Here is a 13,767-nt window from a genome sequence, read left to right as displayed (position 1 = left end):
ACCACATCTGTAGTCTCAGCTTCTCAGGAGGCTAGGATGGGAGGATCGCTTGGGCCTGGGAGGTGGAAGTTGTAGTGAGCCAAGATCCTGCCACTGCACTCCAGTCTGGGTGACAGAGCAAGACCCTGTCTCAAAAAAAAAAAAAAAAAAAGGAAGGAAGAAGGACATGATCAGAGCTGCCCTGTAGGAAGATTATCCTGGCAGTGGAGAGCAGAAACTTTAGGGGGTCAGCAAGGAGACAGACTAGTTAGTGGTCTGTCTCAATCATTCAGGTGACAAAAAGGAATAATTTTTTTTAGTGCCCAATAAAATAATTTTTCAGGTAAGAGAATAATCATTGAGGTAAAAGAAAGGAATAACAAATTTTTTGGTGCCCAATATATGCTTTTTATAGTTATTTCACTTAATGAAAGTCATCAGAGACTTGGAATGGGCCAATTTAAGAGAGATTAGATCAGGAAGGCTGGGGGATTTCCTCTCCTGAAGGATTTTAAGAGTGGGAGAGATAGTTGGGTGTAGTGGCTTTACCTCTGTAATTCCAGCCACTTGTGAAACTGGGGTGGGAGGGTTGCTTGAGACTGGGAGGTCAAGGCTGCAGTGATCCGTGATCACACCACTTCACTCCAACCTGGATGGCAGAGTGAGACCTTGTCTCTTAAAATTAAAAAAAAAAAAAAAAAAAAGACTGGTTATGGCTCAGCCTGGGAGAGCACTTGAGAGGAAGTCTAAGGACCTGAACTCCCACTTCTGATCTCACCTCTATCACTGACGAGCTGTATGACTTCACACAATCCCTCTTGCTCATTGGTTCTCTTGTCTCCCAAACCGTGGGGTGTGTTTGTTCACTTTGCTTATTTATTTTTATGTTTATTTTTTTGAGTGGCCTGGGAGAGTGAAATGTTCTGGGATTGGGGTGTGGAGAGCATAGAGGTGTTCCAGAATAATCACCAACATCAGTTTAAACACTTAATCAAATGTGATGTGCCTGGGTTTCCACAACAGGATGGGAAAAAGACTATGAAGTTTGGGCTCATACACGTTTCAGTTTAACTCTTGATTTACAAGTTGTGTGACCTTTGGGCCAATTATTACATCCCTTTCCTGTTTTCTCCTTTCCTCTTCCATAAAAGAAGGATAATAACATCCACATTTAAGGATTGTTGTGAGGACTAAATAAGACAGTACCTGGTATAAAATACCAGAGGGGGAAAAAAAGGTGTTTCCTTCCTTCTGTTTCTGTGATGCTCATATGCAGGTAGTCTTCCCTCCTGTCTCCCCACTTCTCTGCCTCCCTTACCTTTGCCTTTCACCAGCACAAAGTGTAATTCCCTCACTCCTGTTGCGACAGTACTAGTTTCACAGACCTTGAAATGGCACCTGCACGGGAAAGGTGTTTTGACACAGTTCCTGCTGATTGTTGGCACAGGATGCTTGCACAGTCACACCCTGGCCACTCATCCAGCCGAAGCAGTCAGTGAATCCCTGCTGAGAATGACTTCTGACTGTTGCTACCCTGGGAGACCCTGGGCGAGGGTCCCATGGGCAAGGGGCTGGTGGAATGTGAGTGTGCTATGCTGTGCTGGGCAGTTCATCCTTCTGCTGAGCATCCCCTTTGCTTAGTGTAGACTTAGGTTCTGTCTTAGGGAGATCTGTCTCCCTTGGGACCTTCCTGTGCAAACTGGGGGATAAGAGATCGGAAAAAGGCATCAGGGCATGTACAAAGCAGTATCAAAACTCATTGACACGATTCTTTGCTCTGTACTCCTCTGCCTGGCTAAAGTCACTTTGTTTATTCAAAATCTCCATGACCCATAACCACTCCATGCACAGAGATGCAAAAATGGTCAGTTAATGTCTAAGGCAAAAGTGTTGCTCTTGTTCCCCAGGTGACAGGGCCACCATTTTTATCAGTGTGAAACACGGAGGATTAGTGTATTATGGAGACACAGAATAAAAGTAAGGAGATGAAGGCTTGACCAGGGAGGGCTTCTGAATATCTTTTTGTTTTGTTTTGTTTGAGACAGGGTCTCCCTCTGTCACCCAGGCTGGAGTGCAGTGTCTCAATCATGGCTCAGTTGATCCTCCTATTTCAGCCTCCCAAGTAGCTGGGACTACTGGGACATGCCACTACACCCAGCTAATTTTTGTATTTTTTGTAAAGGTGGAGTCTCACTGTGTTTCCCAGGCTGGCCTCAAACTTCTGGGCTCAAGCGATCATCCTGCTTCAGCCTCCCAGAATTCTGGGATTGCAGGTGTGAGCCACTGTGCCTGGCCTTTCTGAGGATCTTGAATTCGGGTGGAAGCAGGAGAGAGAGAAAGCAGGAGGAAGAGAAAGGCACCCCCAGTGGTAACCGTGGCTTTGAGGCCCTAAGAGTTAGGTACAAATGGGAAATAGAGGATGGGGAGTCCATACCAGGCTGTATGTGCAGGTGACCAGGGCTAAGGGGAAACTGAAGCCTACTGCTGCAACATGTCTAGGGTGACCAGGCTAACATGGGCAGTCCTGCTGGGATCCCCTGTGGTCTGGCACCATCAGGACCACTGCCTTCTTCCCATTCCCCCCATCTAGGTATCCTTCCTGTGGTTTGAGGATTCTGAGACACCACAGGCTATCTTGGAGAGTATCTTGTTTCTCAGTTTTTTGTTTTTGTTTTTGTTTTTTAAGAAAGAGTGCAGTGCAGTGGTGCAATTTCGGCTCACTGCAGCCTCTGCTTCCCGGGTTCAAGCAACTCTCCTGCCTCAGCCTCCCAGGTAACTGGGATTACAGGCACCTGCCACCACAACCAGCTAATTTTTGTATTTTTGGTGGAGATGGGGGTTTCACCATGTTGCCCAGGCTGGTCTCGATCTGCCAGCCTCGGCCTCCCAAAGTGCTGGATTACAGGCATGAGCCACCACGCCCGGCCTTCAGTTCTCTTTTAAGGCCTTGTACCCTGAGTAGGGTTTCCCCTTTGACCTGGCTAAAGTAGAATCCTTGGTCTCCCCGCTGGGTTCAGTGTCCTTGACTGACCCTGGAGCAGGATATCCTTCTGGCCTGCTACCAGGAAGAATGGAGGCTCCCAGCTTGGGAACTGCATGGCTATAGGCAGAGGACCGTGGCCACCTGGATCAACCTGGGCTAAGAATAGCCAAGGCCAGGGGTTGGAGGGGTCAGTGCCTTAAAGGGGCAGCATTGTGGGGACTGTACTCTAGAGGGGCAAGAGGTTCCTAGACTCAGGAGCTGAGACCAGGGGGAGGCCATGGAGCTATGGGGCCTAACACTAGAGAGCACCCCATCTTTTCATGGCTCATTCCTCCCTGGGAAAATAGAAGTCTTACCATTTCCAGGGCCTGTTGGGTTGGGCGCTCTCCTCCTTAGACTCTGCTTTTTAATGCAAATGTCCCTGAGAGGGACTAACACCTTGGCCTCTCACACCCCTGTGTAAATGAGTATCAGATGTTTAGGGGTGTTTCATTTTTCTGCTTTTCTCTGGATTGAAAGACTGGAACTGCTTGAAAGCCAGTGTCCCTTTCCTTTCCTACCCTGGCCTGTGGGGACCCAGGGCTTCTTTACACCTTCCTGATTTAGGGAATGACCAGCCACCCTAGGGGGCCTGCCAGCAGGCCTGGGGGCATTTGGGAGAGGGCTCTTGTGAAGCTCTTCTGCCTGGGGCTCCCTCCATGGCATTCTCTTTGCCTGGGTGCCCCCAGCCTGCTGGAATGCAGAGAAGCAAGAGCCTGCTTGGGGAAGGGCCGGAGCTGCCCCCGGCACTGAGAGGGCCTGTTTTCCTTTTTCTTCTGGGTTTAACCTTTTTTCTCAGACTTCTTTGCCAGTGACACTAAGAATGTGACCTCGGCATGGTGGCTCATGCCTGTAATCCCAGCACTTTGGGAGGCCCAGGCGAGTGGATCAGCGAGGTCAGGAGATCGAGACCATCCAGGCTAACATAATGAAACCCCGTGTCTACTAAAAATACAAAAAATTAGCTGGGCGTGGTGGCGGGTGCCTGTGGTTCAGGAGGCTGAGGCAGAGAATTGCTTGAACCTGGAGGCGGAGCTTGCAGTGAGCCAGGATCACTCCACCGCACTCCAGCCTGGGCGACTGGGCGACAGAGCGAGACTCCGTCTCAAAAAAAAGAAAAAAGAGTGTGACCTTATGGGTCTAGGCCAGCTTCCTCTCTTCTCTTCTCCTGGGAGAGCTGGTGAGGGAGTGAGTGAGCAGGAGGGTGTGTGTCGGGGGAGAGTAGGGTGTGTGGGGGGAGAGTAGGTTGTGTATGGGGAGGGTGTGAGGGGTATGGGATAAGCATGGGAGGTGTGCGGTGTGTATGTAGTGGGGAGATGTAGATGTGTGTGTGGGGTGCAGGGGGAAAAGTGTGAGGAGGGGTTGGGGGTTACACACGGTTTGTGTGATCCCTATGGCTTCAGGTCCCTGAGAGTGAGTGTAATCTATTAGGGATTGCCTTGATATTTGAGGAGTTAGCATTACCTGAAGATACCCTGCTTTATCATTAGACTCTGAGTCTAGCTTGCTAGTTGAGGAACACCGTGATAGCACAGGGATAGTGGGCCAGGCTGTGGGCACGTGATGGAGAGCCTTCCTATCCCAAGGGAGGAAAGAAGGGTGGCGTGGGGGCTGGTCGGCACCTTAGCTGGTTCCCATGGATGGCTGGCTCTGCCTTTTTCTGCTTGACTTCCTTTGGCCCTCCTCAGAGCTGAGCAGGTGGCTGTCAGCTGCCGGCAGCCCACCACCCACACAGCCTGGCCCTGCCCATTGGCTCCTGCACCCAGGCTTACAGGCAGTCACCCCCATCCTCCCTACAGACAGCACCACCACCTGGGAGCTGCTGGCCCTGCCTCCTCTACTCTTATGTGTGTGATCCTTCTGGGTACTGGGGCTCTGGCATATCCGTGCTGAGTGTATACTTGCAGGGGAGAGCACAAGGCTGGGGCCAAGAGTGTTTCTGAGTATTCCCACCATGCCAGCCTCCCTTCATCAGGTCTACAATCTTTTCCCAACTCTGGAGCAGCTCCAGTGGGAGACACAGTACAAAGCCACTTAGCCTTAGTGGTCCTCCCTCTCATCAGGGACAGAAAGGAGGACCCTGTCATCAAGACGCGAGAGAACATTTTGGACATCTGAGAAAGGTGCTACCAGAAAGCACCCTAACTATTATTATAATTGACTGAATTAGAGACACTCGCTCAAAAAGAAAGTGTCAGCCCGCAGGAAGGATGTCTTCCTTCTGGAGGATGGTCTCACTGACATTATTCAGTGCCCTCTGGTCAGTCTGGTGCCTCTGCAGTTATCCCGACATACACCCTCATCCCCTTGCAGTGGGACTGGGCCCTCATGTGAAGCACGCCTCCGCACTGCCTCCTTGCTCCTTGCAGACCCAGTTGGGTTAGCCCAGCCCCACCGAGCCCAGTGCAGAGGACTTGGGGAGGCAGCTCCTCTGCCGTGGCCTCTCCTGTCCTCTCTCTGATGAGCCCTCCAGGCAGAGCAGAGCCTTGTTGGTATGTTGTTTCCTCAGTTTGGTGCCCTGGCTGGATGGGAACAGCTGGGACTTGCTTTATGGACTCTGCTGAACAGGCTGGCATCCTGCAGGGAGTCTTCCCCACCCACACAGGAATGAATCCTGCAGAACTGGATTCCCAAGGGCATGAGCTAAGGAAGCTGAACTGAGGTTGGAGGTGACAGTCGTGACAATCTGGGCCTTGCAGGAGACCTCAGTTTATAGGAAGCAAATGCTGTGTTGAGGCAAAGCTGAGAAAGGTGGTGGATGGGGGAGGCCAGGCCTAAAGAGAGCTACTGTGTCTTCATCTCCAACTCCACCCATTTTCTGTGTCTTCATCTCCAACTCCACCCATTTTCTGTGTCCTCTTTCAGAGGAGCTTCTTTTCTACTTCGCAGCATCTACAGTATTTTCAGAGCATTTAGGGTTTCCTAGGTGTTGCTTTTTGGAAATTCTGTGGCTGTTTTTCTGATACGGGATGGGCTGCTGTGAAAGTTGTGTGTAAAGAAGTTCCCTCAGTGGTCTCCTTAGCTGGAGGCCAAGGTTGGTCAGGGGAGGTCATCCTGGGACCTTTCCTGTCCCCCTACCTTTCTCCGGAAGGCCAAGAAAGCTGGAGGAGTCCCTCATAACTACCATGCCCTTAGAGGGAACCTGGGGTGAACTGGATGAGAAGGATTGGTTCTTGGGTGAGGGAAGAGGGGAGGAGGAAGCAGGAAGTAGGAACCAGACAGAGATGTGGCTGCTCTGGCTCCTGGGATGATTCCTGGGTTAGAAATACACACTGCCAAGGCTTTTCTTCCGTCTTTGCCAAATGTTCCATTCAGTTGATTGCCAGCTTCTGGTCCCTGGCCCTGCAATCAAAATTGCCAGTTCTAGAGGAAGGAAAGTTTTTAGGGAGCCACAAGCTGCCTCACCTCTTCCATCCTGGTCTCTCCTCATACGCAGAGCCCACAGTCTACAGGGTATGTGGCAGGAGCTATGATCTCCAAGGATTCTATGTGTATGCATGAGGCCAAATGGTTTCTGAGCTAGAATCGGGGTCTCTGAGTTGGAGTCAGTAGTGCACGCAGACCTGATTTTACGTAGCTGTGACCCACAGGCTCCAACTCCTGTCCCTCTGCTTGTCTAGGACCCAGAAGGACTTTCACTAAACTCTTTTGTGCACTTTGGCTTCAAATTATTGGAGGGTCCAGGGTATGGTGTACCCAGGGAGTAGAAGGATGGAGAGTAAGTCCTGGTAGGAAATGCCAGACTGTGTGGGGCTGCTTTTGTTTAGCTATAGAGGTCACTAGAGAGGGGATGTATAAGTGGGAAGAAAACACAAACTGTTATTTTCTGTCTTCTCACATTTGAAACTAAATGAGAGGTACCCAGAGGGCACGCACTCCAGAGCAGAGAAATACCTTATTGGTGCATGTGATTCCATAATAGATCTGCCATCAAAGAAGCTTGCTTATAGAGCAGTAGACAACCTGTGGGTTTTCCATAAGGAAGCAGGGATCAGATGCACATTTGTTGGAGGCTGGGAGCTGGCCGGTTTGACCTTAATACATCTCCCTGCTGGAGGAGTCAGATTCCTGGCAGAGTGTGTTGATGTTCCCTGTTAGAGCCAGGCTGTGGGAGGGGCAGGTGGAGCCAGTGGCACGTGTGTGGAGTGAGATGCAGGGCAGCGTCCCCGGCTGCAAAGCCAGTGGGATTGGGGGTATGGCTGAGTGTGGGTGCTGGGGGATAGATAGAAGTGGAGGTCCTGTCTGAAGAGAAAAACCTGGACACCAAAGGGTTTAAGTCCTTATGGCTTCTGACTCCCTGACCTTGCCTGCCCTTAAGGGAGGTGCTGAGGGTCCCTTCCTGGGGAAGTCCTAGAGCTGACTCTCTTCCCTTAGTAAAATCTACTGAAAATCAGGATGCCCAAGACTGCGGGCTTGAAACCCTGCATATTCTTCACCACCTTGCTTGAGAGCTTTCTATTTTCCCTACCCACTGAAGATGGTCCAAGAAATGCAGTACCTTCTTGCTTCCTGCTTTACACCCCAAGAGGGGATTGGATTCCTTATGTATGTGTCTGCCACCTTTGCTAGATTGTAAGCTCCCTGGAATTGTGCCATAGTCATCTGATTACTTCTAGTCTTTAGATATGTATGTGCCTGGCCTGGCATGTAGCTGATCCTCAACACCCACTGGGATCCAATCTGTGGCTCAGGGTTGGGGAAGAGATGACCCAGAGCCCTCTAGATTCTCCCAGTCCCAAGCAGAACCATTCTGTTAGGGTGCCTTCCAGCAAGACAGCAGGAACCCTCACCACCCACTGGCTCCAGTGGTGGCCCCTGGGCTCCTCCCACTCTGGCATAGGGACTAAACAGAGCCAGCTCCACTGGAGGGAGTGCCCTCTCCTTTCTTTCCACCCTTTGACTCTGAACCATTGTGTCACTCTGTCCTGACCCCATTTCCTCCCTGGCCAGCCCTCAGCCATCTGTGGGCAGCTGTGAGACTGAGTTTGGTGCCTGGTGCAACTCAGACCCTGGCACCGACCTGCTTGGCTATAGGCATATCCTCTTGTTTCATCAGCTGACTGGTGCTTTTTGGGGTGCCTCTACCCAGATCCTCTTGTCTTCCTGAGAGTTCTGAAATCCTCTTCTGTGGGGTCAAATGTGACTGCACATTCGAATCACTTTAGGGGCTTTTGAAGCATCCAGCATCCAGGCACTCACCCTACTGAGTTAGAACCTCCAGAGGAGAGGCCGGGAATGTGTATATTTTTAAAGCTTCCCAGATGACAGACAATTGCAGTCACTCAAATGCGGAGTGTGCATTAGATGATATTATTGTTGTCAATGTTAAGTTTTGTGGGTGTGCTCATGGCATTGTGTTTACATAGGAGAATGCCTTTGCTGTCAGAGATTCAGACTGAAGTTTTTAGAGGCAAAGTGTTTCTTATGCACACTTTGCAAAGGGCATCTTAGTTTCAAATGGTAAAGTAGAACAAGAAAGAGCAAATGTGGGGAAATGTTAACAATTATTGCAGGCAGGTGGTGAAAGAAAACTTGCTGTAACAGACCTTCTGGACGATTTCCATCTGTTTTCTAGGAGGTAGACATTAGGAGAGAACGCAGCCTGAACCACCAAGGTGTATAACTCCAGGAGGCACCATTCACATGGTTTTATTTTTTGTGGTCAAGGGTTGTCATTCACATAGAATACAATGTGTGGGATGCCCCCTCGAGTTGTGTGACATCGTGGCACTGGCCCCAGCCATCTCTCCCTGGATGGGCTGTAGAGTAGCAGAGATGCAGGCCCTGGTCTACGCTTCCTCTTTCAAGGGACCAACATGGCTATTTATTTTTATACAGAATCCCTAGTAGCCCTTGAAGACTAAGGGAATAGAGCAATCTTTATTTTTATTTTATTTTATTTTATTTATTTTATTTGAGACAGGGTCTCTGTCACTCAGACTGGAGTGCAATGGCATGATCATGGCTCACTGTAGCCTCAAACTCCCAGACTCAAGCAATCCATCCACTTCACCCTTCTAAGTAGCTGGGACTACAGGTGCATGCCACCACACCCAGCTAATTTTATCCCCCCACAGGATGGTCTTGAACCCTGGGCTCAAGTAATCCTCCCACCTCGGATTCCCAAAGTGCTAGGATTACAGACATGAGCCACCACGCCTGGCCCTAGAGCAATTTCTAATGTAGAACCTGACAGAGAGAGAACTGAATTGGGGAAGCGGGGAGGCAGGAAACATGAAACCCTGATTCCTAAAATACTTTCTGCGTATCCTCTAGTCCTGGAAAATGAAATCTGGGGCTTGAATTTTTAGAGGAAGCCAGCTCGCTGTGTTTCAAGGTCGTTGGGACTGGTTGCTCCTGCCTTTCCGTCTCTGGAGTTCCCTCATGTCTGGCTGCTGCTCTCTGAACCTTTACTTCACCTTGGGGGTGGCCCCCCTAGTCCTGTGGGGGATGCTGTTTGTCCTGTTTCCTCACTGCCACCTCTCAGCATCATAGTGAGCTGAGTGCTGAGCCTTTCGGAGGAGCATTGCCAGTGTGGCCCCGGGCGTGAGATCTGTCAGAGAGCTGGGCTTCCTTCCCTGTGTGGCTGAGACAGTCTAGTGGCGGCCTGTCCCAGAGCCAGGAGGATGGTGGTTAGAGATGGGTAGCTCGCCTTTCTTCCGTCTGAATTCCAGTCTGGGAAGAGCTTCAGGAACAGCGCCTGCTTGGATCACCCTGGGATCACCCTTTCCTTCTCTTTCCTGTAATTTTGGAGTCCTCTCAGAGATTTGACCTAAGGAATTGGTAGGTTGGAATCAAGGAATCTCAGAGCTGGAAGGCATTGTGTGTGGTTTTCTTGTCATCCTTGCACCTGTCTTACAGATGCCAATCCAACTTGGTTAGTTCCAAAACCCAGTCCTGTGTTTCAAGGATACTAAGGAGCACACCAGTTACATCCTGACCACCCATCTCCATGTCTGAAAATTCCCCACTTCCCAGAAGGTTCTGCCCTGACGTTCCAGTTCAAGCTCGGTGGAAATGATGGGAATTTGGAACTTGAGGAACATAGTAGGGGTGATAGATCCATAAACATGTAATTTTGAATAAAATATCTTAAACCTGTGTTTGAAATATACACTGGTTGCTATTGGGAGCCAATAGCAACTAGCAATTTGGAACAACTTGAACCAAATCACAGAGGTATCACATACATGGTCATGAATGGTTGGAGATGAGAGGGAGAGCAGGGCAGGAGAGAGTCTTATGAGAAATCAGAGAGCCTTTGAAGGATCTTAAGCGGGAGGCGAGGTGATCAGATTTACATTTTAGGAAGAGCCCTCAGGATGCTCTGTGAAAAAGCCTTGAAGAGGCCAAGGTTAGTAGGGGGAAGAACTATTAGGAGGCCATTGTATTAGCCCAAATGAGAGAAGACAAGGGCCTGAATTAGGGCAACCACAGTTAGGATAGAAGGAAAGATTAGCTTTGGGAAGTGTTAAGGAGGAAAAGGTGGCATGCCTTGGCAATTGGAGAGAGGAGTGAAAGGAAGGGGGACTCTAGGATGACTACAGGATTTTGGCTTGGGGGACTGGGTGGTGCCATTCACCACAATGGGGAACTAGGAGCAAGGAGCAGATTGTGGGGAGGAAAGAAGATGATAGTTGAGTTTTGGACATTTGGATTTTGAGATATGAGTGGGCATATAAACTTGAAGGAGAGATACATATTTGGAATCATTAACATGTGAGTAGTATGGATAGGAAACAAGAATAGATGAGATTGCCCGAGCTGTGGGGGTAGAGTTAACAGTAAGCTGAGAATAGAATCCTGAGCCAACACCAACATTTCAGGGGTGGACAAAGGAAGAGGAAGACAAAGAAGGAGGAGATGGAGAACAAGAGAAAAATATCTTCATGAAAGCCAGGGGGAGAGGGTTTAAGGAAGAAGGGAATGGTTTGTAGAGCCAAATACAGCAGCAGTGTCCAGGCAGGTGGAAATGGCTGCCGAACTGGGCAGCCCAGGCATTGTTGCAGGAGCAGTTTTAGTGGGATGTAGGGGGCAGACACCAGATTACAGTGAGTTAAAGAGTAAATGGGAAGGGAGAATTTGGAAATATCAGGTGTAGTCCACTCTCTGGAAGCTTGGCTGAGAACGGAAGGATGAACAGAGAGGACAAAAAAGTTAAGGGGAGCCGGGTGCGGTGGCTGACTCCTGTAATCCCAGCACTTTGGAAGGCTGAGGCAGGTGGATCACCTGAGGTTGGGAGTTCGTGACCAGCCTGACCAACGTGGAGAAACCCTGTCTCTACTAAAAATACAAAATCAGTTGGGCGTGGTGGCGCATGCCTGTAATCCCAGCTACTCAGGAGGCTGAGGCAGGAGAATCACTTGAACTTGGGAGGCAGAGGTTGCAGTGAGCCCAGATCATGCCGTTGTACTCCAGCCTGGGCAACAAGAGCAAAACTCCATCTTAAAAAAAAAAAAAAGTTAAGGGGAGGTGTTTTAGGGTGTGGGGTTTTTCCTTTCTTGTTAAGATTAGATGAGGCATGTTTATGTGCTGAAGAGAAAAACCACGTTAAGGAGAAGAGATTGAAGATATAGGAGAGGGAGGGGAAATCCATGGAGCATTATCCTAGAGATGAAATGGATGGGGCAAGAGCAGAAGAGGGTTGTGCCTCAGCAGGAGGCAGGAATCTGCTTCCCCTGGGCCAAAAGGAAGAAAGTGAAGCTGAGTGCAAGTGTGCATAAGTGAGTGTTGGAAGAGAGGCTGGAAGTTGAAAAAGATTATTTCCAATGGCCTGAATTTTCCTCCTCAGAAGAGTGCCTGCTAAGGCAAACCTTAATACTCTGCTTGTCCTAGCTCAGCACTGAAAATACACAATCTTTCTCTGGATTAACATGCCTAAGCCCAATCCAACTTTGAGCATTTATCTGGTGTCTTCTATCTGTAAGGCACTAGGCCCTCCTTTTCCTGGGACCAGTCTCCCAGCTCCAGGCAGCTAGGTTCTGGATATCTCCATCTGCTTATGCTACTCTTTTGAATTTCAAATAGCAAGACTCCCTCATACCCACTGTGGATAAAAAGTGATCTGTAAGGAGCTGTGGAAAGGCAGAGAAATTAAGTTAACAGTGAACTGCTTTAGATACTCTGAGGCTGGGCTTGGGCCGGTCTCTCCTTGGTGAACTAATTCCTAAGCGCAATAGTTGTCAGATTCACTGAGCCAGAACCCTTCAGACCAGGGTCCTGTGCCTATACCTGAGAGATGTACCAGGGTCCTGGGAGGGCACCCCAGGGAAAGGGATAACTTTGTCCTAACTTACTTTGAATCTAAGCAACTTGCCACCCAAGAATCTATCTGAGCCTTTTTCCTATTGATGTTTTCAACATTCTAATCATGAGGAGTAATTTCATGTTTGTTACCTGTTGGGTGAAGCAGTACAATAGAATGAACATTTTTTGATAATTTTTATGGAACTGTCAACCTTTTGGCTGCTGAAGTAATCAGAAGTGACTACTTCACACTGGTCTCCCCCAGCCTAATCACAAACACACATTCATAGATTCACAGTTCTCAGGTTGGGCTACACATTAGAATCTCCTGGGAAGTTTTTAAAAAATATCATTACCCTACCGCAGATCAATTAAATCGGAATCTCTTGAGAGTATTCAGGCTTGAGTACTTTTTTTTTTTTTTTAGACGAAGTTTCGCTCTTGTTGCCCAAGCTGGAATGCAATGATGTAATCTCAGCTCACTGCAACAAGTGATTCTCCTGCCTCAGCCTCCTGAGTAGCTGGGATTACAGACGCATGCCACCACGCCTGGCTAATTTTTTGTATTTGGCATGTTAGCCAGGCTGGTCTCAAACTCCTGACCTCAGGTGATCTGTCTACCTCAGCCTCCCAAAGTGCTGGGATTGTAGGTGTGAGCCACTGCACCCGGCCAGCCTTCAGTACTTTTTAAAAGTTCCCCCAGTGTTCCTAATGTTGCAGCTGGGGTTGAGAACCACTGGGCCAGACTGACCTTGTCATTACCACCATTTGTTGAGTGCTTCTCAACTCTGTTCACATGATGGCTTCTAGAGAAAAGGATACCAGCACTGAAGTAAGTGGAAGCACTGGCCTGGAGATCCTGTGTGGCCTTCTGAGGGCTGTCGCGGGGGGGTGGGGGCGGGGAAATCAATATTTTTGGCACACCCATATGAGATCAGGTAGCCGGGTCTCACCTGTTGGCAAGCTTTGTTTTCTTTTATATATTGGTGTATTTGGGGAGGATCCTAGTGCAAGCTGAGTAATTACAAGGTCCGTTTAACAGGGTTCTCTTGTACTTTTCATTTATAGTTTTATTGAGGTGTAATTGACATATAATAAAATATGCATATTGAAAGTGTATAGTTTGATAAGTTTTGACATGTGAGTATACCAATGAAGCCACAATCAAGATAATAAACATTTATCACCTCCAAAGGTTCTCTTGTGTCCCTTTGTAATCCACCCCTTTTTCCACTCTGTCCCCCATATACCGCTGATCTGCTGTCATTATAGATCAGTTTGCATTTTCCAGAATTTTATATAAATGGATCTTACATAGTCATACTGTTTTTTCTGGCATCTTTTACTCAGCAAAGCTATTTTAAGATTATCCATGTTATTGCCTTTGTCAATAATTCATTCCTTTTTATTGCCAAGTAGTATTCAATTGTATAGACATCACATTTTTGAAAATCCATTCACTGTTGATGGACATTTTGGGATATTACAAATAAAGCTGCTGTGGATATTCATGAGCAAGT

The 13,767-nt window shown here is 48.6% G+C and overlaps 1 protein-coding gene across 2 annotated transcripts in view; it reads left to right on the top strand.

The window, feature by feature from the left end:
• PIK3C2B (phosphatidylinositol-4-phosphate 3-kinase catalytic subunit type 2 beta) overlaps positions 1-13,767 on the top strand; it is a 70,681-nt gene that overhangs the window by 9,195 nt on the left and 47,719 nt on the right. The gene's annotated exons all lie outside the window — the stretch shown is intronic.

The sequence above is a fragment of the Trachypithecus francoisi genome, unplaced genomic scaffold (assembly GCF_009764315.1).
Source record: "Trachypithecus francoisi isolate TF-2019V2 unplaced genomic scaffold, Tfra_2.0 Lachesis_group5, whole genome shotgun sequence".
Lineage (NCBI taxonomy): Eukaryota > Metazoa > Chordata > Mammalia > Primates > Cercopithecidae > Trachypithecus > Trachypithecus francoisi.
Note: the sequence above shows the minus strand (reverse complement) of the source record. Positions and strands in the feature narration are given on the sequence as shown.